The sequence below is a fragment of the Buteo buteo genome, chromosome 12, assembly GCF_964188355.1.
Source record: "Buteo buteo chromosome 12, bButBut1.hap1.1, whole genome shotgun sequence".
Classification (NCBI taxonomy): Eukaryota; Metazoa; Chordata; class Aves; order Accipitriformes; family Accipitridae; genus Buteo; species Buteo buteo.
The window spans coordinates 40,734,564-40,762,056 of NC_134182.1; the positions used below are offsets into that span (position 1 = coordinate 40,734,564).

The window sequence follows — 27,493 nt, forward strand, 5'->3', positions numbered from 1 at the left end:
AACTTAGGCCTGAAAGCTGGACTATCATGTCCACACAGGCCTGCATCCAAGGCAGTATGTCCTTCCAAATCTAGAAGTGCTGGAAAATGTGATGCAGAAGTACAAGTGTGTCTGCCTGGAACCCATGTAGACATATATGCAATGCATTTAATACTGCTTCCAGATCAGCGCAATCCTTGGCCCAGCAGGATTTCCGAGCTCTGTATGTAATGGAACAGCTTACCAACAATCCAGATAATCTCACTCACAGATATATGAATGAACCACAGACAATGCTATATTAAAAGACAAACTGCCAATTTCTTGATTAAAGGAGAACAGGGTTTCAGTATCCAGCAGCAGAAGCTCTATTACCTGCTGCATTTCTCCCTAAGGCTACAGGAGAGAAGACTGCACAGGAACAGTGCACAAGATTTTTGCTGCTTCTAGGATATTGGTGTTAAAAAAAAAAAAAATATATTGATGAACTACTTTGTCATTGTTAACAGCATTGCTGACAAACTCACAGCAGGCCCACTGAGAGGAAGACAGCAGCGTGTCTACTGAATGCCTGTTGTAGCTGAGACATGTGCTCTGAATTAGGCAAGGTGTGTAAATTATGACAGCCAGAGCTCTTTAGAGAATGCCCAGGTCTGAAGGATTCTGGTGCACTTTTGTTGTTGCTGCTGCATTTCCCTGTAGTTCTTCTCTCAAAAGAAACCTTGCTCCTTGGAGAGAGCATTAACAGGCTCCAGCTCCTGAAGTGTCATTTGACAGAACTAAAATTGAAATGCTAAAAAGAAACTCCAGTTTCCTTTCCTTATTGCATTCATTATTTTATTCTCTCTAACTGTAGCTTAACCTCAGAGGAGAAACAACAACCACACTAGGCTGGGGGAGATGGGGGAGGAGGAAGGACGAGACAGGTTTCCTTTACAGAAAATCATGCATGAAACTAGCACCCTGGTAACATCTGGGAAGACCTTGCCTGCAACACAGACTGCCAGATGGATCCCAGAAAGCTTCATTTCCAGGAATGCCCATACCAGGCCAGTAACGCTCAATGCTGCATCATCATTATTGTTATTTGAAGGAGATCAGGCTACACTGCACTCGGTCATTAAAAACACAACACTGAAAGAGACCTTGAAAGGACATCAGTTCATTCTCCTGCCTTCAGGCCTATACTCAGAGAATCATAGTATTTGGGAAGACGTACAAGTCCACGCAGAACAGAAGCAGCAGCAAAGGGAGCAAGATAGAAACTTGTAGACTGGCTAGCATCTATGCAAAACAAAATCTAGAGGAAGAACTATGGCTTTCTGCTGACAGTGCAGAACAGACAAATGGAGTGAGCAAAAAGCAGGCTAATTGTTAAAGGTACATTTTTCTCTGAGTGGTCCTGCAGGCATTTGCTTTGTTGACCTGTTTCAGTCCCTGGGCTACACGCATTTTCTGTCAAGATGAAGAGATTGGCAGTCTAGAAAAGCAACACAAACTGTAACACAGCTGTGAAGAACCAGGGCCAAACCCAAACTTCCTATCACAAAGAATTATGTAACCCTTTCAAGATGAGATTATTGACCTTTCCTTGAATGTCAGCCTTAGCATATAGTCTCACATTCTACAGACATACATTCCAAACGCACAGATCAAAGTCCTAATCATACATTAATTTTGGCACTGTAAAGCTGGCTATTTTACACTTTCAAAAGCAAAATCCATTAACTCAATTCAAAAGTTGTAAAGAAGGTGGTTCTTAATTAAGAAAGATGTCCTGAAAGTAGCATACAACCATCAAAATGGTAAGCTGGTAGTGAAAAAATTAACTGAAAAGTATTTTTAATACTACAAAAAATACTAATTAAATTAATTCGAGAAATACTGCTAATCAATCCTACTCCTTCATGTCCTGCAATTTTATCTTTGTTTTTGTCTCTGGATCCCCAAACCCTTTTCAAATTCTCTACCAAAAAAATCTGAAACAGTCATAATACAGTTATCTCCATTATTAGTTATGCTCCTTCCAGGAAATGTTTTGACCTCAAGTGTTGAGTGCAACTGTTCATCCTTCTAAGCATTTACTGGCAGGAAAAAACGTTGGGTTTTTTCCTTCCAATAATTGAAAATACACTTCCAAGTTTCAAGATCTTCTTGCTAAGAGAGGAAAACTTTGCATAAAAAGTCTAAAAATTGATAGTTACAAAGTACCAGCCAACTTTCAACCATTTCTAATCACCACCATTATCATGCATTTGAGTGGAAGTTTCTTTATATCAGCCTAAGAGATGCTAAGCTGTTTACTGAAAACAAAAAGATTTGATGAAAGGTTTAACCATCAAAAAACACCACTTCCTCTTTCTGTTGAACTAGACTTCATACTTTGGCTCTGAAAACATTGTGCCTCTGTTCTGTTCAGTGTGGCAGCGTGTGGGAGGACTGGGTGGTTTTGAAGTCAGTGCAATCACGGTCATTTCAATCCCATTCTGCTGCAATGCTCAGAATGTTCTCATTTTGATATAATTAGTGGTTTATTGCAGGGAAAATTAACCAAATGAAACTTTATCAGCTGTTTAATTAATACTCAGTTTGCCAGTGCTTTTTGCCAGATATCACTATATTGGACTTGTTCATTCAACTGCTGCTACAGGGAATGAGCTCAAAATGCCAACTCGCAACTGGTGCCTCCAGTGAAGTACACATTAACTCACATCTTTGCCAGTCAGCCAAGATGACCCTCAGGGAAGAGCAAAGGGAGGCACAAAACTGAGGAGCTATCGTGATAGATGAATGATGTGAATGATTTCTTGTGTCTGTTATACAGTGTTCCAGGAGTCACAGCTACAGCATCACATACAAACCCACCTCCCCTTAGGACCTAAGCAAGAGCAAGTAAGGAGACAGAAGGACAGCAAGGGAAGACATATCTTCTGTTTGGTAAAGAATAGCCACCACTACCCTATTCTCCTAACCAACTTGACATTGTATTAAATAAAATTTTTTTTAAACTTATTTACAGTTACATTACTCTGGTAAAAGAAATTTAGACATCAGTTGCCTTTAAGTCCTATTTGGAATATTTCCCATATAGAGATATACCAGCTGGACAAAATTTAGGCCGAGATTCAAAGCTGGGAAAGTATTTTGATCAAGACAAATTAAGACTCGTATCAGCTCAATTCAGGGGTTTTCTCTGTGCAGGATTTTCCTCCGTGCTCAAAAGGCATGAAAGGCACCACTGAATTTCCAACACTATAACCTTCTACCTAAACTGATATTTACCTCCAGTTTCCCCCCAGTTCTCTTTAATACTTCATTATCTAAACATCTTCCAGTCATGAACACGTATAGTCAGAAAGCTAGGTGAGTATTTAACTGTCCTCCATTTCACCAACGAGACAAACCACCTGAAATGAAAAGAAAGGGCGCAGGCTTTCTGTGCTGCAGTCAGCAGAGACAGACAGGCTTCTGGGGGAGGAGAGGCAGCAGCCGGGAGCTAGCTAAATGAGCTGTATTGACTCACCCACTGAAAGATTCTTATCTACCACGAGTCAGCCTTTTTGAATACCACCTTAGTGACTGGGACCTGAATGAGATCTCCCAAGCTGCAGACTTGTGACTCACCCACAGGACACTCTTTCCAATATGGGATCCTGTTATTTCCAACTTTTCTCTCTTTATTCTAGGCCTAAACACACCAGGTGTCACTATCTGGGAATAATGGGTAGATTGAGTCATCTATCCTTTGGAATGGAACTACAGAGCACCGAGGTCTGACAGCAGACCCTGCTGAAGTACGTGGTCTGAATCAGCCCTGATATACATCCCCTGCTTCCCAGTCATGGCCCGGTATTGGGTGATGACATTTTGCAGTGGGAGGTCACAGTGCATTCATATCCTTCCTTCTAAAATCATATCCTGCCTTCCCTGTCACAACAGATGGGCTACAGCATTCCTACCTGCTCACCAAAGTAGCTTGCAAGTCCAAAATAAGATCACGCAACACATTTCACAGACCTTCTTTACCACCCGCTCCTACTGTAAGCCATGATATTACTGTTCTGGTTTAACAATCTGTAATGTCATACAATAACAAGCCAGGCTAAGAAGGGTCTATTTATTAGTACCTAAATCAGGCTGAAAATCTGCAAGTCAAATTTTTCATAAATTAAAATTGTAATTGAAAAAGATGAACTTTTGCATTATTTTTCTTTCACAATTTTCTTTCTTTTAGTTAGTTACAGAAGCTAACTGAAGGCTTCCAATTGAAAATGACTACTGAAATTGAAGCAAAGACATTAAATTACTTGGTTAAGGCCAGAAAGGGAAACTGTATCAGATACTGAGATTGCAACTCCAGAGTTCCTGGCTTAAGGTCCTCTGGTTATTCTGTGTCTTCTCCTGCATTGGACTTACCAGTGCTGTCTCATCTCTTCAGAGAGCACGGCCACATCCTACCAAATGGATTTTACCAATGGCTGGAGTGATAGCATAACATTTCCCCTTAATGATTCCTATAAAATACCACTGTGCTTGCAGTTACCTTAGCGCTAAGAGCAAAAGACAAAATCTGACACTAGAAACATTTTAAAGCAGAACAACTGGTCAAGTAAACTTGTGCAAAAAGAGGCCAAACAGCTTCACAGGAGGAACTAGAAAAGAGCTCAGCTCAGCAGTTCTTACAAGAAGGCTGCTGGGAATCAACATGGTATATTATTGGCACTACACAGCTGGGTGGGAGAGGGGCGTAGAGAAAGGTTCAGAAAGAGAAATGCGAATGAGACAACCCACTCAACGTAGTTATCGGTGCAAAGAGGAAGAAGAAAAAAGTCAGACAGGACTTCCTTATGAGTGAGTCTTCAAAACAGGAGGCCAAGCCGTGACTCTGAGAAGAGACGAAGAATTTGGCAATCCTACACAAACTCCTTGTAAGATAGAGAGCGCACCATAGGGAGAAGGGGGGCACGGCATGCAGGAATACTAACCAAATAGGAAAGCTAGTCTCCGTGAAAAAACACATACCATCCAATGCACTAGGCCATTACAACAGGTAAAGGAAGATGTAATATTTTTATTGTCTAGCCATAACTCTATAAATATATTCCAACTTGACAAAGTCTTGAAGAGGAAAAAAAGTGAGTGTCTGCTGTTATTGGTCTAATGAGCTAACGCTGAAATATGAGCTAAAGACAGCTCCCTAGCGGCTGCTGACTACTCCACGAACTGAGAGGAAACCTCTTTCAGAGTCCATCAGTGCAAACCGTTGCTGACAGCTTAGGACTACAGAACACACAGATTTATTTCACAGACAGCCACAGACAGGAATTTAGCACCCCAAGCTGGCCTCCTGCTTAGCAGAGAAGGTGTTAAAATGCAACCACACAGAGCCTGGCCCCCCTCCCCACACACATTTTCTTCCCTGACCCCTCCTTGAACAAAACACAGTAGCAACTAATCAATTTGGTCACCTGCTCCAGGCAGCAAAACGCTCACCAGGTTCCCCCTTTTCCATCTCAGTCCCTCCCCCATATCCCCCCAAAATCATACAGCAACCCCTAATGGAGGAAATCCAACAAGCCAAACAACTGCTCCCAGTGCCAACCAAGTTCAGCTGCAGTGCCTCCAAAACTCCCAAATATTTTGCATGACCTTTCATCTTACAAATTAATTTATTTCCAAACAGCAGCCAACTCCTGTTATACCTGACAGCTTGCAATCACTGAACTCATCCAAAAAGATTGAGAAATTGAGAAGTCATATAACCTGCTGATACTACCTAACCTGAAGGATTTCCATTTTTTTTTTTAACTTCGGTTTCAACTTTTAAAATATAAGCCTTTATTATTGTTTCCTTTATAAATTTCTTTTAAAGATTAAAAAAGGATTTGCAGAGTTTTACATCATTTCAGTCTAGTAATGTGTTGATAAATTGGGAGTTGAAAAAACAGGTCAAACTGATCACTGCAGGTTCTCATACACACAAATACTTGTACATATATACAGAGAAACTTCATTTCTATTAACACAACTGTAAAAGCTCTGAGAGAGCCCCCCAAACTAGAGGAAATTTGATACAGTTGGCAGTGTAGCTAGTACTGATTAGATATACAAATCTTGCCTGCTCACACATCATGCTCCTATTTTTAGATTTTTAGGAAACAAAAAGCCCTTATTAATGGCTATCTTCTTGTTTGGGAAAAAGGGAGGGGAATAATTCTGTTTATATTTCTCAATCAGCCTGCTGGCTTTCACACAAAGCACTAAAGCAATTACACTGGCTAGTGCACTAGATGAGAGATTTAGCAAACATCATTAATATTATTATTCATTTACTTAATTTGTTTCTTTCTTCTTCCATTCCTAGAGACAGCACACCGAGGATCTAATACGTCCCTCTGCTAGTGAATGTAACTCCCATTAATGTTGGACACCTGCCTTCGGGGAAGCAACGCACCAAGTTACAGCAGGGGAATATATTAATAAAGTACAGCAAGAGATTCCTTGGCAGGGCCACGCTAGGCAGAGCACTGGATGACCTAATCGAGATGAAAAAGACCTAACTTTTTCAAGTCTGATTCCATTGACAAAGCAGCCCAAAACCTAAAGATTCAGAGAGAAAAATACCGTAAGCACATTCTGAACACTACAGGTTAAATTTTCTCTTTGGATACTGACAAAAAGATTCTTCAAACTGACTTCATTCTCTCTTCTGAAAAGAGGTCACTAGTGTTATGTACCATGAGATAAGATGATTTAGAGCAGAATTCTTAAATTCAAAAGCAACAGGCTAGAAATGCCTTCATTTTCAAAAGTTTGTAAGAGCCAGCAATGTCTTAATGTCAACTGCTGCCTTTAAGCTAATTTTTCCAAGCCAGCTATTAGATTTAGATTATGATTTCCATTCTAAAGTCTTAGGCAACACAGAAGATCTCAGTCTAAATAGTGATGAGCTGAAGCTTAAATTTCTAACAATCAAGACCTTGGTCCATAAAGAGGCCGGCTTCAGAGAAAGTTTTCGTTTGCTGGTTACAAAACAGTCTGCAACCAGCAACAATAAGATTCAGCCCTTCACAATGCTGTCACACACATACAAATCAAAACCTTTCCTGATGTCACCATGAACAGCTTGAGATGATCTCCTGGCCATTCAATTAGAAGCTGCTAGCCTTTTACCACTCTAAGTGATTTCTGATGCATGTTAAGAAATTCTCTTGCTGGCCCAGAGTAACCAGGCACAATATTAACCAGACTACTCAACGGTGACAAAGTGTATTTGCATTCCAAGGTGAAATCTATTAAGTGGAAAAGATGAAGTGTGAGATTTCAGTGCAGACAAGGTGATCAGATAATGACAGTATCCTACACAATACAGGATATGATTACCATTTTAAACTGAACTATTTGTTTACTTTCACCTCCACCCACCTACCAAGTACATGAGACTCCAGCTTTTTAACACGAAATACAGAGGTGAACATCAGGGGTAAAGCTTCACACCACTCAGGATTTAGCTTACATAAGCATCCAGCTGAACCCTATGAGTTTGAAAAATCATATCGGAAATCTCCTCAATATAGAGTCTTCCACCTTTTTAAATTGGGTTTATACAAATTGCCCTTTCCCATTTCTCTAAGCACATTTACAGCCATTTAGGTATAGTACTTAATTTATGAAGAGGCTTATTCTCATCGGGAGAGCTCAGTCAAAGAACCAGGTTACCGGCTGACACAAAAGCTTGAAAATAAGATACACCATAATTCCTGCCACCACAGGTGAGCATTTGCTTTGCCTGCTCACAGCAGAAGGCAGTAAAGTCTGCTGGGCAGAGCACTTCATCAAGGCAGCTTCTGTTGATTCTGTTCTTCTCCCCAAATTGAGTTTTGACCCTCACAAAACTCGGTTCTTTTTCTTTTCTACTCTCCTTTGTAGCTCTAGCATTTTTTGGAGGCATATTCTACTAGTATAGCCTGAGATAACGTTCAGAGCAATAAAAGGGAACACTCTGCTACCTTGACTTTTAGATCAGATTCTGCTCTCAAATACAGACTGAGAAGAGCAATGAACTAAGGCAATTAGCACAGGCTGGTTCCATCGCACCAGTAGAGGGAGTGAATTACAGTATCTTGGTGATTTGCTTTGCCTTCCTCCCACACCATAAAACAACCTCTCGGAATTCCCCCCTTTCGCCCCACAGCAAATCCTAACACAGACAAACCTGGAAATGTAACTGAAGCCCAACACAGGCTTCAGAAAAGGAGAAAGGTTTACAAGCCAGAGGTTCAGCTTTCCCCCTTCTTGTTATCTCATGTCACCAAAATGAAAAAAAAAAAAAAAAAAAAAAAAAAAAAAAAAAAAGGCACCACTGCTTTTTGAGTCCTTCACACAATTTAGATCTCTACCCAGCCCTTTCCCCAGAGTCAGGATACTTCAGTCTGAGAGCCTTTATTTGACTAGTATATTTACTAGTTCCACCTGTACTTCAGGCCTTTCCTTCTTACCTATGGTTTAAGAAAGAATTTCAAATGGGAATTCCTTAGTGCAATTATTCCGACTCCTTATTGACTTCTTCAGCCTCATTTTCCCACTTCCTAGTTTAGAAACATCACAAAGCCGCCACAGTAAAAACCAAAGGCTAAAAGTCTTGATTTTTCAGCCCAAATCAAATATTACCAGATTTAAAATTTTCTAGTATGGGGGATTGATTTAATTTTGTATTTGCACACACATACACGTGCACAACATCCAAGGAAAGCAGACACTGTTAATTCTTGGGGCAGCGTGGTTTAAAAAAACAAATCAAAAGCACTTCCACAGAATTGGGGGGGGAGGGGGGTCTTGCAGCCCTATGGAAACCCTCTTAGAGGCTTAGAAATTTAATTTCTTATGGAAACTCATTCCTAAGGATTTGATATCTCAAAAAGCAGCAAGGGATATAACTTTAAAAATCAGTTGGAGAAAATGGCTAAGACTGAGATCTCACCCACAAAAATGAGACTTTTACATTCAAAACTCTTGCTTGTCTGATTGCTGGCCTTGTTTTCTTATTCTGGATCTGATCACTCCCATGAACCAACTTCATCTCCCCAGGTTTCTTTTCCATCCCCAGCCTCCTTTCCCATTCCACTTCTTCATTGTTGCCCCAATTGCCCAAGACATTTTCACCCTATATTTTTCGAAGCGTTCAGATACCCATATAAAGCAATAGGAGATTTAAAAAAAAAAAAAAAAAAAAAAAGACACAGTGGGGAGAGATGAAGCTCATTACAATATATGATATTAAATTGAGCAAGGGTAAATCTATCTTACACTTGAAAACATTAGAACTGCTTGTAGCTGTGGCTACAATACAGCACACAAGATCTGTGTTTCTCTCCAGCTTTTCCAGGCTGGGGAATTTGAGTGGGCCGATTCCTCCTTTGGGCTCCCAGTACTCCTCCCCACCAAAGTCTGCAGAGCATCATTAGGATATATTGCAGAAAGGCTCAGAATAACCACCAGGTTCAGGAGCAATACACCGGACACGAAGGGTAGTGGTTTGGGGGTTGTTTTTGTTTTGGTTTGGTTTTATCCACCTCTTCACTTTACCCATCAAGATGTGATCTTCCTATAATCGCATACTTTTCTTCACTGCAATCTCGCCAAGGGCAATATTGCCTCCTGATAATATAGTCTTTGTATGCACCTACCGAATTAAGAGAGATGCAGGGGAATTGGGGGGTTGGAAGGAGATAATTTCAAACCAAATGTAAAAAAGAAGTACCATGCAGAGCCGGGTGGTGTGAGATCAGAAAAGAACTTCTCTCTGATCCATACTATAGATCTCACCTCCTAGTGTCCCACTTCCCCTACATACACATAAGTCTCCCTTATGTCAGCACTGTATATTGATGGGGGGAGGGAATCAACAGCAGCATCAAGGAACCACCTCTTCCACTATTGGCAGTACAGTAGCATTAGGAATGTCCGCTGTGCTAGACGCTCTATATACATTGGCCACAAGACAATTTTTGACTCAAAGAGCCTACGATCCAAACCAATCACAGCTGAACAGCAAGACCTTCCTTCTGTGAAATTTAAATTAAAAGGTGTTAAGAATAGTCATTTCACTCCCATAGTCTTTACCAATTAAGCTAAGTGTTCAATATGGTCAGGTTGCCCTCTAATTTTGATTTGTCCCCCACCCACATGTTAATGCCAAAAATTTATTTTAAAAATTAAAATCATTGTTGCAATTTGCTTAGCTTAATATAAAGCAGGAGCATAATGTCCCCTCATGAATGCTACTGCAAGTGGCTACATAGCCTGACCCTTACTTATAATCCCCTGTAAATTCACCCAAAAAGTCATGAACTACATAATATTAGTTCTTACAGACTGACATATTTCCCTGATCTTTCATGAGCCACATGGGGAAACAGTTTTCGCCTGATCTGAATGAAGAAGAAAAACAGTGATCCTAATCAACCGTTTACCCTTAGTGGCTTCCCTAAACAAATCTGGGAAAGAGCTTAAAGGCTTGGGAATATCCTCGACCCTGCTTGATGCACTGTAATAACCCTACCTAATTATACTGATATAAAAACTAATTGGAAAGATAGCAAATGTCAGGGTAAGATGCAAATTGTAGGGTGTTAATTGCTGAACAGGTGCTGGAATAGAATTAAATGAGCATCTTGATTAGGAGAGTGGAAAAAACAAATGTGCACCCCGAAATCAAGTTGGCCACGTGAATTATTTAGCAGCCTCCTTGTACCAGCAAAAGGTCATGTTGATGTGACCTCTGCTTTGTGATGGGTGGGGTGACAAAACAATAGTGAACTCCAGGAGAAAACATGGCTTAGGAGAGAGATGAGACTATACAACATATGAAATTTTCAATGGGATAAGGGAGGAGCTTTTTTAATTGGTGGGCTTCTAGGTGGATAACATGCTAGTAGAAAGTTTTCCATATGGATCATTGCAGTAATACAGAGCCACTAGTCCTAAAGCCAGGGGAGTCTCTGACTGCAGGAGACCATACAGGTGCATAGCACCTGGTCCTCTTCTGACCTTGCAAGCCCAGAAACAAGGTTACTGCCATTTACAGCAAATATTTTGGGATACGAATGTTGTTCCAAACAAAAATGGACTAAAAGCCAGTTTTTGTGTTTGCACAGAACTTAACAGGATTTACATCCACAGCCAGAAGTTCTTCAGTGCTGCTACTGCAGTAGTAAATTATTTTTCATGCAGGCCCTCAGAAAACCATCTCATGTTTCAGTTGCCTCTGAATGACCAGCAAACAGATTAGATCAAATAACATCAATTAGAACCAGCAGTCTAGAAATCAGAGACCCTATCATTAGCAGTTATCATTTGGGGCATATGAGTAGAATAATTTTCATGAAGGATTTAATCCAGCTTCAGTTATCCCTAATTTCGAATCCAAGACTACCTTTTGTTGCTGAAAAAAATAGAATTTTGCATGTGCATGCTGGGGGTAGAACAAGGTTTTATAAAGAAAACCTTTTTCTTTTAAAAGACAGTTTCAAAAAGTGACAGAACCTACTGAAATGTTTTGCCAATTAGAATTAAAAACCAATTTTTTAGAAATTACTGAAAAGATTTAAATGGTTATTCAGTTAGTTCTATGAATTACTTTACGATACATCACACTGGTTCAAACAACTGTGGCATGGGGAGAAAGGAAACCTTTTTCACTGAGTTCACTTAATAAACAAACACATCTCAACGGATGGTAGCAACCACTATTAGGTGCTAGCTGAAATGATCACATTATTTTAAAAGTGGCTAGAAACTCAGTCCAGAGCAGGACTTTAATCCATCAGGCACTGTACAAACTCATAGTACAAAAACCCCTGCATTGCAGAGCTTCCAATCTAAACAGAAAGGATAGAGAAGGAATGACTGAAACAAGAAAACAGGCCAGTTGTCCTGGACAGGCTTAAAATATCAGAAGCCTAAAAGAGATCTTAAAATTAGTACAAGCAAGAGCCCAGTTTAAGGCTTTTAATACTGCCATTGGACTGCAAAGGACTCGCACCCTAAGAGCTAGATCTTAAATTTTTGCCACATGTTAAAAAACTACACTCTCTCTCTCCTTTTAAGTATTGCATTCCCAAATGTTCATGCAACACACTGCACTGCAGTTGTCTCTAGAGTAATTCTCCATTAAATACATTTCTATACATCAGACCCTTTTTGCAGAAGACAGAACTCAGCACAGAGTTCATACAAACAGTAAGACATTGTTTCCAATATCACTCTGGCACCAGGTAATGGATGGTGTTCAGGCAGCAGTGAGAATATGACCACCTGTGCTTTTGACAATTCCTCAAGAGGAAAACTAACTTGCACTAGATGACAGCCTAAGTCAGTGACAAAAAGAGACACTGTGCGTAAGAGAGCCAGCTCCCTTTTCCCCACCCAAATGCTGAAAAATTCAATAAAGATACCTGCAACAGTGCCAAGTCATGAGAAAGGCAGGTTTCTGCTCTAAGAAATGCAAGAAAGGGACAATGCTTACTTACAGTGCATGCTCTAAGGTGGGTCTGCACACAGATAAAGGATGTGCTGCTAACACACTGCAGTCAGAAAGGAACAGATACCGTTTCAGAGGAAGATGAAACACTTTACACAGATCTTGGGGGCAAGGGGAGAAGCATGCTCAAGACTGAAAACTTAGATTTATGACACCAAGACCTGAAGTTCCCTCTGTATCTAGGGGATATGATATACCATGGGTGACAGGAGAATAGAGTGGGTACCACACTGCAATGCTCAGTCTCCTGGGATAAAGACACCAATTCATTAGCTGCACACCATCCTTCTTAGGGCCTCCACTGCTAGAGGAGGTAGCTGCCAATCATGTTCCATTCTGCAGACTTATATTTAGTGCTTGCAGTGTGGGCTAGAAGCAGCTGCAGGGAGAAACAGACTGTTAATTTTTCAAGTTCAGATCTATGTCTTTGAGGGGAAGGGCTGCAACTCAAATCAAGTTGTCTCTCCAATGACTTCAGCTTTAACTTTGCTGTTCAGGGCCACTACAGATACACAGGGTGTACTTGAAATGTTGTATCTGGGGGAGGGGGCAAGGAGGAGAAGACGACAATAGACTCAATTCGTGTAGGGTTAAGCTGAGCAAAATCCTGGTAGTCTGTTAAAAATCCTGTAGGTGTTGTACACGGGTATGATCGCAGCTGTGCTGCAGGCTATTTTATACAGCTATGTAGAACTAGTATGTTAACAACTACCCTGTCCTGCTCTTTGCCAATGCTGACCCTGTCCCAAAACAGCTCATGAAACTATATTTCTTATATATAGAAAAGATAACGTACATGAAAGAGACAGTTGTTTGGTTTTTTTATTATTTTAAACACTCATATTAAAACTTGCAGGAAGATAAAACTTCACCCACACCTGCAGCTTACAGTACTGTTCATGGGAAGTCTTTCACATGCCAAGGATCTGAAATACAGAATATTACTGAGCTCATAAAAACTCATTCAGAACCTAGAAAATGCTAGAATTAAGATTAAAGAAGTAACTCTAATTTAAATCCTTTTTGACACATACAGTACAATCCTTAATTATATTATGATATAATGCCTCCCCAATGTGTCAGCATGTACCTTGTCCCCATCCCTGGTTTTACCTGCTCATTCTAGCTGCTTATTGCCTCTTTCCCCAGCCTCCAGCTGAGCCCAACCTATTATCAGGTCCTAATCTTCCTAGTCCAGTACAGAATTCCTCACCAAACCCTAAAGCCCAGTTCTCTTGACCAGAAGTACTGTTTCCCCACATTGCAAGTAAGCCATCAAAAGGATGCTCCCAAACTATGCACAATATATATCCACAAGTGTTATGGGCAAGCCTTAGTTAATATAAACTACCTTAGCTGCATGACAAGTCACATTAGCCAAGGAATAGGAATCCATGCTGCTCTAAAATCAGCTTTGATCTGTGCAAATAGAGAGCATTTATCTGCTGTCTACTTTTCTCTTGCAAAAGCAGTGCTCTCAAGTGGAGCAAAATAGCCATCCAATGTATAAGTGCAGAAAAAGACAGAATTTCACATATCTTCATATATAATGCAAAGATAAATTTTGCCTGAAAAAAATAAACAAACAAACAAAAACCACCAAAAAAAAAACAACCAAACAACAACAACAACAACAAAACCCAAAAACTGAAGCTACAGAGGAAAATAAAGGGGAATGCAGTCACATTGCCAATCACAGAAATGGTTAAGGTCATGGCTTCTGAAGGGCAACTAAATTTTAAGCAAGTTATCAGGCAGGACTACTATCCTGCTTGTGGTGTTTGGCTAAATAGAAAGAAACTGACAGTGATACTTTTTGAAGGCACCGAAGTAAAGCTAGAAAATGAGAGAACCAGATGTTCCTGAAGGAATTCTGGGAAATGCTTGAGATAAAGGGGAAGGGGAAAAAAAACAAAACAAAACAAAACCCACCAACCTTTAACCAAAACATCCCAGAGGATATTTTTTTTGAGGTTCTATGTCAACAAGTGACACTGACACAACGCTGTATACTTTTTCTCCCCTCTTTAGCAGGGGAATTTTGACTGACCAGATATTTTGTCAACATCAAGTAGAGTGATTTATACTGGCATAGATTCAACCTTAAAAGTCATCGTTATTTTTCTTCAAGGTACTGAGCACCCATGTTCCTAATGAGAGTAGAGGTTTGGGGCGGGGGGGAGGAAACTCACTCTTCAAGTATTCACTCATACTCCAAATTAATATCTAGCACAACCTAGTTTGAAGACCCAGCAAAATTTCTAGTAGCTATAAATTCAAGGATCATTTAAAGCTGTCCAGAGTAAAAACTTAAGATAGATCTGTAAGAGAAATGACATGTATGAAGGAGGCAGGCCTCTTCAGCTTTACCAATCATCCAGAAGAGCACCTTTTGGTTTAGATTCATGTGAACATGAGAATCCTAAGTTTGACCTTTTCAAAAAAGGAAATTTAAAGAACTGTCGTTTCTTACAGAAAGTTTGCAAAGGTGAAACAAACCAGAAGCCCAGATGGGAATCTTAGCAGTTTCATTTTTCTTTTTGGGACTTAGTTTCAACAAAATATTTATGCACATGCTTCTTCATGTTGATGCTAAATAATATCAAGTGCTAATTGCTTTGCTGAATTGGGACCCATTTGCTGAAATAGCTTTTTATCAATGTTGCATAAGAAAACCTAACCGCATCTCTTCAAAAATAATTAAATCCAATTTGTATTGGCATCAACACTCTCGGCTTCAAGTCTAATTTCTTTATGCCATCAGCTAATTTCATCTGTTCACTGTGTACTGGCTTTCAACTGCTTTAAACGCCTCTGTAATTACCCTCCCTATGCCACCTCTTTTCAAACATTCAGTGATCTTCCTCTAAGGTTTGGCGTTTTGAAAAAGAATGTGTGTGTATCTGGCTAACGCAAACGTACCTTGTGCAGTCATGCTTTTGCAACATAGCTCTTGGGTACAGAGCCATAAGAGCAAGCCAATTATTTCTTTCCTTTCTGATATAAGCCTCTTGCACAGAGCTGCAAAGATCAAGACAAGGACCCAGCGGGAAAATACGGTAGTGGAAAACTCTTCCCCTGGAGCAAAGGAACAGACCTAACTAGAGCAAGTGAACACCTACAGTAATCAGGTTAAAAAACCAGCTTGGTCGTGCAGTCAGCAGCAACAACGGAAAGCATAAGAAGCACGCAGAACCGATGGCACGTCCTGTGGAGAAAGCTGACTAGTTCTTTGAGGGAAGCACCAGGAATACAAGGGAAAGACTATCAGAGGAGCAACTTCCTATCAGGCTACAGAGACTGAATCCTGAAAGGATTTGTAGTAATTGACAATACCACTTTGCTTCGCTCGGGATTCACGTTTCCAATGAGAATAGTTACTCTACTCTTTTTTTTTTTAAAGGGATGAAAAATCCATAGAGCAAAATTTTCTGCCTTCATGCCAAAAACTGAGCAGAGGGAAAAGGGCTCAACATTCCACAGGCTGCAGAGCTGCAGTCACTTCACTCATTAATTGCCCCAGACCACGTGGGTATGAAGTTAGGAAGCTTTGAGCTGCAAAGCTTCTATAACCCAGAGTCTTCCAGCTCGATCACTGGGCTACTTTTTCAAATTAATTGGTACTTAACCATGTGTATTAAACTGACATCACAGTGTCTAAACATGTGAGCAAAAATGTTCTTTTCAGAACAAGGTCAGCCTGTGTGGACTGACTCTGCTCCGCCTCAACTAGCTATCAGCATACTCAAAACATCATCTGTTGTGGACAGACACCATCAATGTAATTTAAATTGCCTTCACAATTAGTACTACAGGATCACCTAGCACTCCGAGCCAAAATGAAACTCTCCTCGCCCTCCTCCCTTATCCCATCTTGCTTGCCAAATAGTCCCCATTTCAGAGGTCTTGCAATTTAATGAGACACATCAAGGTAGGTTAAGGGAGAAGTGATTTGTCCAAGCTACTCTGCAGGCCACAGGAAGGGGAGCGCTGGAAATGGACTTCAAACATCCTAATTTCTATCCCTTGCACTAGAGCATACTTTGTTAATACGAAGCGCTGGCTTGATAACGGGTGTATGCCTCTGAGGTAGGACCACAGAAGACCAGCTCCCCAGTCTGATCTGTGAACACTCATTTTAGAGCTGTGGCCTTCAGAGTCTGGTTTTATATAGCCTGTTGCCCCAAATTTACTCTTTCTTCTACATGACCTCTTTTTTATCAATGCAGGCTTAGGGCAAGAGCTGAAAAGGAGGAGTTATATGTACTGATTTCACTGATCATTATGAACTACCTCTAACTCAGTCTTTTCATTTCATCTTGCTTCGGTGGGAAACCTAGGACAGGAATGAGTTAGAACAATTCCTAGAGTTTGCTAAAGGATCTTGAATAAACAGAGCAACAAGACGTTTAAAAAACACAGGCCAAAACCAGGACATTGGAGTACAGATTTTCTGAAGTCAGTTAAAATTTCTCATTCTATTCTATTTCTCTTCCCCTTGGAGAAATACTCATCTTACAAAAAAACCTTCCCTTGGAGTTCTGCTTACTGACCGGTAAGATGCTATGCCCTACATAAAACTCTCTCCAAACTGCATTAATTTCCCTGAGAACAACTGCTCATGGACAGTGAAATGGCTTTCATACATAGTTGTAACAGAGCCTGAGCTGACGGGCACATTTGTATTGTCACCAACAGCTTTACTCCTCTTCCCAGCTGTAGGCTACTCTAGTTTGGTACCTTGGGTGCAGTGCAACAGTGGAAGGAGAATCTATGTGAACTACTGCACTGCCTTTTCCTACAGCCCACAGAAAGCTTCCTGCTGGAACAAATAAGAACAGCAGGGTGTCTGTCAGGCTGAGGCTGGACTGACAGTCCTAGATGGTGTTTCTACCCCACACATCTCCTGAAAGGCACTAAGGAAAAACACAACGCTGTTGGACAACAGTTGGTTCAAAACCAGTAGACTAGTTCAATGTGGGACTAAGCTCAGTTTTAAACACTCATGGAATAAAAGTGCATGTGTACTTGGAGAATTATCAAGTGGCTTTAGACTCCCAATTTAAAGTAATAACATAGCTTGATTTCAAAGAGCAAGGGTAAGGGCTGCAAAAAAAAATGGTGGAAAAATATAAACTTTTCTTTCCCATCTTGCAAGTCTTTTCTGGAAATGCAGACTGTTTTTCAGTCCTTGTTTTTTGGTTTGGTCCCGTCCATCTGTCCCCCATCCCCCGCCAGTGAAAATACATTTTAAGTGCAGATTAAAAATCTGATTTTCATTGTTTTAATTATCTCAATGAAAAAGTTTTTGCTAGATGTAGTGCCACCTGGAAATGGAACCTTTTGGAAATGTCTTGTAGTTGGACCTCAGAAAAAAATTTGGAGGCACCCAAAATTGTTAGTTTCTTTTGATTTTTTTTTGTGCTAAAATATATATAACCATTTCCACAGTACTTGAATACAACCTTGCTCCTGCTTACACTGAAATTAAAGGAAGTTTTGATGTGGATTTGCACAAGATAAATCCCCAAACCCATAACATACCATACAAGTAGAAGTCCTGGTAGTTGTTGTCTGCTGGAATAAACAAACAAAAAAATCCCTTCAGCATGAGAAATGCCATCATCTAGTGAAACCAGCTTTATGCCATCTCCTGTCAGGTGTGACAGCATTTGGGAGTTCATGAGAGGGGCAAGTGATTAAAAGCCACCATAGGGCAATCGGTTGCCACTTCATTTTATTTTATTTTATTGAAATAGCCTTTGTAGGAAAGATACAAACCTATGTAGGAAAGGGCAACTGCTTTTGCCTAATGGGTTCACAGTCACCAAGACTCAAATAAGCTGACTGCTTAAAAACAACTCGTGAGCCACAGTAAAAGATAGAAAATTATTGCTTCCTGTCATGACCAAATATTAAACACAGCACACACCTAATGGCTCTATCACTCCCCAGGGAAGAAGCTTTATGAACAATGAAATCCCAGCAGACTTGCACTGTTTGGACTTAGAAGCCTCATTATAGGCTCACTGATCCAATACAATTTACAAGCTCAGTGGACTTCACTTGAAGGAAAAGCCACCAAACATGGAGTTATAAATGGAACGCCCATGGAGAAATAAGCATTTATTTGCAAAGGAAATTAGCAGAGAAGAAGAGATGGAGAGGAAAGAAAAAAAAAAAGAAAAAAAAAGAAGCGGGGGGGGCGGAGAAAGATGGGTTGGATGACAGCAGCACATTAGAGATCCAAATCAGAGAAAAAGATGGGAATACGAATTACACTTGCAGAGAAGAAATGCTGTTCCAGGACCTGCTTACATGATCCAGCCTGGAACACACAAGACTTGGATTCCACTCCTCACTGTGTCACAAACTGTCTCCTATGTGATCTTGGGCAAGTCATGTAAGCTCTTAATATCTTTAAAATTATGAGCCCATCTCCAACTGACCTAAGCACGTTTCAGATATACGTTATTTGCTTTCAATCTCAACCTTGTCTTCATTTTGCAAGGACATTGGGTGATGTTCTGAGCAAGACGAATTATTACATACCCTATCTGAAAGCAGGAAACATTACACATTAATTGGGAGGCCTTCTTCAGATGTGAAGCACTCACTGCAGAGATGCTGAAATCCTGGGATGTTTACAGGGTAGAAAATACATGAGATCCCACTAGAAACAGATGGTGAAAGAAACACACAAGGAAGGGATGGACAGAAACAAAAGGTTCAAAAGGAAATCAAGAGACAGTAACAAAAAAGGTTAGGGCAGATGAAGTGACAAGTCCATAAAACCAGGTCTAGACAGAGGCCGAGAGGAGTGCAAAAGTGATAAGGAAGAGTATTTCAGGTCAATAAATACACAGATGATGCTTTCATTAGGATGCAAATACTCTGAAATATTGGCATTTTCAATGATGAGTGCAGATGGATCCAGGCGAACGCAGACCCATTTTCAAAAAGTTGAGTTGTAGAGATCCCATGTCACACACCACTACCCTACATGCCCAGAATTTCTTTTGTGCTGTTTGCATAGTGAATTTATCCTCAACTTCTATTCCCAGAGGTGCTTTAGTTCATGGGAAACTTTTATTCCATTCCCCTCTCCACTACTACCAAACTCATTGATTCTACTGGCTCCTTACACTGCTATCTCATCCGTCCTTCTGAGACCCCTTATTATCAGCTGTCTGTGCAGCCATTTAACCTCCTCACTTGCTGTTTATAAGAACACAACACAAACTGAATCAAATTCTCCTTATTGTAGGGACAAAGCTTCAATTTAAAAGGGGACAAGGATTTTTCCACACTGTTTGAACTTTGCTCAAAACTTTGCATTGCTCAGTCAGGATTCAGCCAGCCAGCACCATCAATGTTTTTTTATCTCAGCTAAAGCACAACTAATCTTAACAGGATTGGAATTCATCCATGCTTGCTGTCCAAACTGCACTAAAGCATCATGGAAGCTTATCTGATTTATGCAGAATTGCTAAAATCCTTTGGGTCTTGTCTTGATTGGACTTATTTTCTTAAGGCTTCCAGGCAGTAGTAGCAATAGTCAGATTTTATTTCTTTAAATTATATAGTATGTCCTTGCTCAGACTTAACCATGCTCCCCTTGCAGTTCTGAAACCAGAAGATGTACTAACTATTCCAGTTACAGACCTAGTGGAACTAAAGAAATCAATATTGGTTAACACTCCTACCCACGACATTTTTCCCTCTAACATATCCAAAAAGGCAAGCATTCCATTCAGAGGGCTCAGGTGAGGTACTCAGGACAAAATGGCTGCACAGCTGCACAAGGACAGCACATGGCTAGGAGCATGCATGTACAAAAAGCTAGTGGAAATGAGGTTCCAGTTCTGTTAGCTTCCTAATAAATCTTTGCTTGAAATCAACAGCGATTTAAACTAATCTCATTTATTTTTTGCTTAGTTTCAGAACCAGTAACACCTTCAGCCCAGGCAGTAGCAACTAAACAGCCTGGGGGGAGAATAACTTTTTAAATCACTCCAAAACAATCTCCATCCTAATGTCAATAGTTTTCCACATCACCATAGTCTTTCCACACATCAGTTTTCAGCATGTGTACCTTGGTGTTATCAGTAAAAGCCAGAAAAGCACACACTTACATTTGGTTTACTGTTAAACAGAGACTATGTGAATGGCTAGAAAAATACAGAGAGTCTGCAATGGAGAGAAAGGAACAGAACCCAGGACGTCCACAGTTCAAACTAGTTCCTTAACCACAAGTATGTTCTTCATTTTTCTAACACACTCAAAGGATCTTTAAGCTTCTTTTGACTCACCAGCTTTCTGGAAAATCTGTTGTCTGTCAACATTTAAAAGAAAAAAATATTAAGTGACACAAGCTACTCTCTAGTTTACTCCATTTACAAACTTTAAGTGATTGTACGCATCAAAGATTTCAAGATGCTTTGGACAGCAAACTACTAAAGAATTTTTCTTTTTGCCTGGGGGGGGGGCAGAGGAAGAAACAAACAAATTATGCACTAAGAGAACCACTTGTCAAATGGCTAGGATAGTGCACTTTAAGTTACTGACTCCCCACAAACATCCAGTCTACTAAAAAATTCATAAAGAGACAGATGGCACAACAGCAGCTCTTTGCAGGAGAGCAGGGTTTAGCAGTGAACAAAGGACTTTGACTCCGTAGGACAAGAGAGGAGATCATTGTGGGTTTTGGAGGCTTGGAAGGGGGGATTGGAGCATGCAGGGAGCTGAGGAGGGCTGCATCTATCTGTAGCTCCCAGTTTCACCCCACAGCAGCAACAGATTTGAGACATTTATTCTACCTTGGCAGGCTTACAAGGAGTATGCAGAACAGAGTAGAACAAGAACAATCCAACTGCCATGTAGATGAAATCCTCCTTGCAGTAGAAACATGAAAAATAAAAACAAAAACTCCTGTTCAAGGATCTGAAACCACTTTCCACAGCTAACACTTTGCATTATGGGGGAAACTGAGGCATGGAGTTATGTGACTTGTTTAAAGTGACAGGGCAACTCGGTGTCAGTGGGAACTTGATCCAGGCCTCCACATTCATGCTGTTCTGCCTCTAAACATTAGGAAATAATTCTTGTGTTACCCAGTAGTTTTGGGGATCAGCCTGAAAGGGAGACAGAAGGCATAAAGTCCTTTTTAGATGGCTGAGATAAAGAAAAAAAAAAGGGGGGGGGGGGCCAACCAGGATAGCCAGGAGTCTGCATTTATTTCAAGCCAGATCCTTCAAAATGAAAGATAATCTATATGTACTTTTGCCTTTTTTAGGGAGAGGGAACTGGGGGAGGGAGGGAACACAAGAAGACATAAGGCCCAGTCATATTAACATGGACATCTCACACAGAGCACTTTAACACACAGCGTGGACACTATAGGGGCATAGTCAGAATGTTTAAGCCTGGCAACAGCTGTCTTTCCTAAAGTGAGTTTTAGTGCTTGTGAAATGTGCCAGCCAGCCTGGGAGAGTTTGGTCCTCTGTTTATCTATACAGCAGGTAGGGCATAAGTGTCAGCAGGGAAGAAAATTTCTATCTGTGCTGCCCCATTTCTGCATTGAAGGGATGGACCCCTACGGCACAGGAATGTAATCCAGTCTCTTCTGCTTCTTTATAGAGATGCTAACAATTGTGCCAGCTGTGTTCATGCTTTGGGGTTTTTCATTAAAAATAATAACAATAAAAGCCTAAATGTTTACAGCATGTGTCAGCTGACCAATATTGTAGTTCACCAGCTACTGGAACCACTGTGCCAAGTGCTCAGCTGGTGCAAGTCCATGCAGCACTGCTGACCCAGCTGCAGATCTGGACCCATGCCTCCACCCACTGGTTAGTGCATGTCTCGACCCAAAGTAATACTCCACACAACCCCCCATTCATCACTACAGCCACTGCCCCAGTAACAATTGCAATAAATAAATAAATAAATAAATAAATAAATAAATAAATGGTGGTAACAAAATACATTAGCTTATTTACAGGACAATTAGGAAAAGTTTAGGTTAACAGTAGGAGGAATTGAACCCAGGATCTCAGATCCTTAAAGCATCTGAGCTAAATGCCCTCATTCTATCAGTCAAAGACAGCAGAGCACTCAAGAGTCTTCACACAGTAAAACCATAAAGACAGCCAGCTCCAGCTACACACAGCACAGAGCTTATGCTTGCATTTTGCAGTGGTGTTCCAAGTCATTTCCCCTGTAATAACAAAAAAGTCTGTCCCATCCCAGTTGCATTGCATTGTTTAATTGAATTAAGATGTTTCATTTGAATTACATAGAAATTCCTTTTGACTATTTATCTCTTATGAGAAGAAGGGGGAGGGGGGGGGGGGCAAGGCAAGCTGTTCAACCAAAAAAGTCACCCAGTTCTCCCCAGTACCCTGGAGGCTTCAGTTAGATCACAGCTTTAGTAAACTAGGTAAAGCACAAAGTAACAACTGCACAAAATAACCTGCTCTAAAGAGCTTAAATCTTCAAGAAAAACAAAGAATACAGAAATTAAAAGTAGAAAGATCATTCTCACCTGACAAATAGAGAATTTACATCCAAAACTATACAACTCCCCTAAAATAAGAGAGAAAATCTGCAGTAAAATGAGGAATTAAATTCATTTGCAGTATCCACAACCTCTTAATCATAAGACCAAGTTTCCTTTTATTTGCATAACCAGGGTGGGAAAGGTAGCAAACTAAGTAATTACAATGTAGGTGTGACAAAATACAGCTTTCATTTGGGAAGTATCATCTCTAAAAGGACTTACTTCCAGCCTTCTATCTGAAAGCCACCCCAACCCATCCACTTCATATCCCCGTCTACACTTTCAACAAAGAAGGAAATGTTAGTGTGCAAAGTTCACACTCTAATTTCCAGGAACGACAAGGAACATTAAGAACCACCACTTCAGCCATGAGAAAAAGAAACAAAAACATTTACATTTCTGAAGTCTCATAAACCTACCAACTCCATAGGTACTAACTTCAAAAACAAAGCAGGAACACAGGATGAATAGAAATTAAGATTGCTGGGAATCCACCAGTGCTATGACCCACCATGGGAACACACTAGAACCATTTTAGCTCTGATGAGTTTTGATCTTGTATGCAAAGTTAAAGTTTGCTCTAACATTTTGAGAAGTGAACGTGGCTTGTGTTGTTTAAAAAACTTGAAGTGCATCTTTTGCAAATGCTTCTGGACTAAACATCATGTAATCTCCCGTATATGTTCAGGTGGTCCTTTCAGTCCTATGCTCCAGTGGAGTTATGTCTCTTTCTGCATTTTGATGCCTGCAATAGCAGCATTGCAGGACTTGAGCTGTATCATTGCTGTTAAAACAGAGGCAGCATTCTGAAGTCAGATTCTGATCCAAGTTACACTGGAATTCTGACGTGGAACACTGCAGGAACATAAATACTCTATGTATCCTACAAATCTTTGTTGGTGGAAGACAGTACACAGTAAATTTCAGCAAAGAAGCTCCCTTTCATATAGCAAAGTGCTAGTTTCCAAGAGTGAGCGGAAAAATAACTGCAAGGTCCTTTGGATCTAAATCTAGTCCCCAGAGCAAAGGTCACAGCAGAAATGTTTTATTCAGCATAAGAACTTTTGGAATTTGTTCAAGGAGAAGAAAAAACCCAACAACAACAACACGGCTGACATTTTTTTCCCACTGAACTATTTCTTGCTTTTTAAACAGGGATACAAGTTTCCATGATTTGGCAAACACCAAATTAATTGTACCTCCCTACAGCAATAAACAGGTAAACCAACACAGTAGTCTAAGCATCAGTCTCTGGAAGCACAAAAGGCAAGGAAGTAGGGAGAAAAACAAATAAAGGGGGAAACCCTGTACTGCTGATGGAGTTACATTCATTTGCAGCAACTTATAACATAGACCCTGAACTCAGCTGAATTTGGTGCATGTTTAGTTCAGTGCAACACTGGATGACTGGTTATAACCTCAACTGATCTGAATGCTTAATTAGTCTTATGAGGTTTGTAGGATGCATCTATAGAGTGGTCAGAAGCGTGCAATCATAGCACTGACAGGCATACCAGATGCAGCCACTTACTTAGCTCAGGCAAAAAAGAAAATAAGTTGCAGTAGCACAAAGACATCAGTGTGTATCTCTACCCAGGAGCAATGCCTCTCCTTGCTTCTCCACCACCCTTAGAGGTACCCAAAGTAGTTAATTTAACTTGTGCCCACTCATGATGCGGGTATACCTCTGAGTACCATACAGAGCTGGCTTCATCTTGGGCTCTAAACCCCCCTATCTTGCAGGTCCTTTGCTGTTGAGGGAATCTGCTTGCCACATGTGGGCTGCGGGTAAGGTAAAGCAGCTTAGAGATGGGTAACACAGTGCCCTTCCAAATCCTTTATATTTGAGTAGGCCACTGCCGTTGCGTGAGTTAGAAATCAGACACAGAACTTGCTAGACCTACGCTATACGCAGCTCAACCTAAAACTGGGTTCCATCTCTGCTTTCCCACCTTATGATGGTCACCTCCTATAGCTCTGAAGATGTTGGTCTTTTCTATGTTGTCCAATCAAACCATGTTTTAACCATGTAGGTCCACACACAGAGCTGGAATTACAATGCAGATGGCACCTCCCCAGTGCCAGCCACAATTTTCTCACACACTCTTGCAGCAGGAGCAATGCATATTAATTAATCCAGCCTCAAAGGGAGAACCTAGCACCTTCAGACAACCACATTCTTCTCTGGCCTCCATTTTCCTTCTATTCTAAATGGAAAGTTCTAATCCCGTTTCACTTCGCACACACTGTTTAGACATGGCTCTGCATAAAACAAATGTATTTTTGTAATCCCTTCTCTCTCCATTTTACATTTTTTTCCACTTCTCTAGAGACATGCTAGAATGTAACAGCTGCATTGTTACATGACAAATTTTTACATTTACCTATCATCTGAAACAATAAAAAACCCTTCATTTCAATTATTATTTATTTTTAAAGAAGACTTGTAGTTAGTTTTAAACTAAGAAAAAACTAAGGCAACACCGAACTGTAAATCTTACTGTGTTTACTGGCCTGCATGACTGCAGATGTTTGCAAGCTGCATTTCAGAAATTATATTCCACCTGCTACCAAGTTCTTAAGCATAGATGTTTTCTTCTAAAGATGCCATAAAGACCCCCTAAATAAGAACACTGCTGCCCAGATTCCCAAGCTAGTTCAGAACACACATGACTCCAGCAGAGTTTTCTGCTTGTTTGAAAGACAGAAAGATTAGCTTGAGAGGGTGGACTGTTTAGTTAAACTCCTAAGTAGTTGTACTTACTGCTGTGGAAATGTCTGAGGATGACAGACTAGACAATTAATTCCTCCGCGCACAGACATGTACAGCATAACTTTGTTACTATATTTCCATTACACGTGTTGATGTAGTACACAGGATTATCCCTCCTCAAACCTTGTTCAACCGGGTAAAATAGTGGAAGAAAAATAACTGGGAGGGAGTTAGAAATAAGAGGGAGTCGTTTGCTAGATGCTGCACTACTGATTAGTGGTAAAACAAGAAAAAAGATTTAGCTTTGAGTTCAGTTTCTATTCACCACACTGTTCACTAAACCATGCCACCTCCAGACAGCAGTGCGGATCTGTAATCATTTCTTTTCTCTGTGGCCTAAACCTGATTTAGTGACTGCCTTTAAAACCAAGTGAAAAGAGGTTTATTGGGCTGTATCTCTTATTTCTCTCGTTTGTCTTATTATGGCCCCTACTGAACTCCAGATTTCACTTGCAATTTTGAGACACGCACACACAGAGATGAAAGGGAAGAACTGACACTCAACAAGAAACTGCCAGGCTGAACCTAGAGGATACTTCCACACGAAATGAATGCCTATAGGCAGAATGCCTATTGCTGTTAGCAGGGGAGTTACAAATAAAAGTTCTAAGCTTAGAGCAAGTTAGGAAAGGTTAGGACTCACTGACAACACAGATGACTTGTGATGCACATTTTTACACACAGTTGTTAAAAAGAATAACCCTGTTCTTTCTAACAGTTTCACTTCCATTGCATTTTATATCAACAGATCTCAAATACCCACAGAAAGCATCAGAACCTTCATTTTGCATGAGAATGGACAGCTTGAGCAAGATGACAAATTCAGTTAGTGGTAGGAACTACCCCCTTCATGGTCTTAACTCATAGGCTAATATATTGCCTTACATCATGCTGCTTCTCCAGCAGTAAGTCAAGTTTCAGAAAATTCAGACTTCAGATTGGAAAGTTCCCAAATGCAAATTCATACCAAACATGAACACAGCCAAAAATAAGCTAGAAATTTCATAGAAAAGGTCAAGATGGCATATCTGGGACTTCTGCTTCTAGTCAGGAAAATGCCCCCCACACCCACACAAACAGCCCAGTTTGCTGGAATTTCCAACTTTGGCCCCAGCCACAACTTGGAAGTACAAAATTAAAAGGGAAAACTGTAGTAAAGGGAGTGGAAGAACCCCATCACATCATCAAAGTTCCAAAATTATTTAGATTAACTCTGTGATGAAAAAATGAAGGAAATAATTGTAGATCTTTATTCAAACCAGCGTGACCATTCTGAATGCCAAAACAAATTCACAAGAAATACATGCCAGACACATACAGACATAAAAACTGAATTCCACTTCAGCATCAGCTCTCCACTGGCCCCTTGTATCAGCGGCTTCAGGGAAAAGAAACTCTTTAAACAGTTACTATAGAATAATCTGGGAGGAAAAGGTTTCTTCCTGGCTTTTCCTTATTTACTGTTCTCCTTCTGGAGATCTTGGCTGCGTACTTCTTTTTGAAACAGCTCTGTCTATTCTTATTTTTCGTTTTTGAGTCTTGCTGCACTCCAGATCTCAAACAACACTTTGAGTCAGTGAGTTCCACAGGCTAGTTTTCTCAGCTTCCACAAATACTCACAATTTTTAATGTGCCAGTT

At 40.4% G+C, this 27,493-nt stretch overlaps 1 protein-coding gene across 7 annotated transcripts in view; it reads right to left on the minus strand.

Annotated features, from left to right (window-relative positions):
• EBF2 (EBF transcription factor 2) overlaps window positions 1–27,493 on the minus strand; it is a 152,871-nt gene that overhangs the window by 108,590 nt on the left and 16,788 nt on the right. The window lies entirely within an intron of this gene.